The sequence below is a fragment of the Piliocolobus tephrosceles genome, unplaced genomic scaffold, assembly GCF_002776525.5.
Source record: "Piliocolobus tephrosceles isolate RC106 unplaced genomic scaffold, ASM277652v3 unscaffolded_46010, whole genome shotgun sequence".
Lineage (NCBI taxonomy): Eukaryota > Metazoa > Chordata > Mammalia > Primates > Cercopithecidae > Piliocolobus > Piliocolobus tephrosceles.
The window spans coordinates 1-1681 of record NW_022330989.1 but is presented as its reverse complement, the minus strand read 5'-3'; the positions used below and the strand labels follow the sequence as shown (position 1 = coordinate 1681).

Below are 1681 nucleotides of genomic sequence, written 5' to 3'. Positions count from 1 at the left end.
ATACCCATATAAAAAATCAAATCCAAATAGATTCTGAACTTAAATGTTAAAGGCAAAACTATAGAAATTCTAGAAAAAAATATGAGAAAATATCTTTCTGACCTCAAAGTAGGAAAACATTTCTTTAATATGACCTCAAATGTACTAGCCATAAAGGAAAAGATTAATACATTTGATTATGTTAAATTAAAGAGCTTCTGATTGTCAAAAGATACTATGAAGAAGTGAAAAGATGCCAAAATATGGAAGAAGACATTGTAACACTTATAGTTGACAAAGGCTTAGTATTCAGACTACATAAAGAGCTCTGCAACTCAATAAAAAAAGACAGCTCAGTAGAAAAATGGGTAGAAAACATGAACAAGCATTTCACAGCAGAGACAATGTGAATGTTGAATATACATAGGAAAAGAATCTCAATTTCATCAGCATTTAAGGTAATGCACATTGAGATATCGAGATACCATCTTACAATCCAATACTACCACGCATTGGCAAAAATATAGGCTCCTTTACGCTGCTGCTCAGAACATATACCAATACTTTGGAAAGTCATTTGAGATTATCATTCACAATACTCTAGATATATATTTTGTAACCCTAGTTTTATACCCTGGAGAAAATTGAAAACCACCTGAATATTCATCAATGAGGTAAGATAAACTATGGTACATATTATGGAGCTGTTTAGAAAGGATAGGACTGTATTATATCCACTAAGATGGAATGTTCTGTAAAATATAAAAATAGAAATATATTTAATACATATGTATAAAATATGTGTATAGATATGTAAAGTGTATTTCGTAAAATATAAAAGCAAACTACCAAAAAAAACCCCTACATATAAATGTAAAAATTACTAAAACAGAAATATCAATAAAAACATGACAAATAATCATAACAAAATATTACAACCTTATCGGCTCCAGAGTCCTGAAAAAACAAACCCGCCTCCAGCAGCTGAGAAAGGAAACCTCGCCCTGCACCTGCTCCTGGGACCGGCCACGTCCTCAGTGGGTCCCATGCGCCTCCTGGTGGCCCCGCGCGCCCCTGCAGGGAGGTTTGTGTCTGGGCTCACACTGAGCTCGCCTCACTGTGTCTCTAGCACAGTAATACACGGCTGTGTCCTCGGTTTTCAGGTTGTTCATTTGCAAGTACAGTGTGTTCTTTGAATCATCCCTTGAGATGGTGAATCTGCCTTTCACAGACGCGGCGTATTCTGTCGTGTAACTGTTAGCTTTGTTTTTAATATGGCCGACCCACTCCAGCCCCTTCCCTGGAGCCTGGCGGACCCAGCTCATGTAGTGGTCACTGAAGGTGAATCCAGAGGCTGCACAGGAGAGTCTCAGGGATCCCTCAGGCTGGACCAAGCCTCCCCCAGACTCCACCAGCTGCACCTCACACTGGACACCTGCAAACACAGAGACACCCTGGTCAGAAACTGCCACACATAGCCACTGTTTCTCTCACTCATGTCCACTCACACTCAACGTCTCTAGTTCTCCATAAATCACCTTTTAAAATAGCAGCAAGGAAAACCCAGCTCAGGACAAACTCCATGGTGAGTCTTCTGTGTTTGCCGCTGATCACCAAATGAAAACACCTGAGAATTCGGGGGCTGGGCTCTGCTCTCAGAGCTGCAGGGTCAGGGCTGGGTGGTTTTCATCAGCTGAGGGAG

General features: G+C 40.5%; 1 pseudogene; it reads right to left on the bottom strand.

Moving 5' to 3' along the window:
• Window positions 1-1104: 1104 nt before the first annotated feature.
• Window positions 1105-1656, bottom strand: LOC111532068 (annotated as a pseudogene).
• Between the last annotated feature and the right edge of the window lie 25 nt (window positions 1657-1681).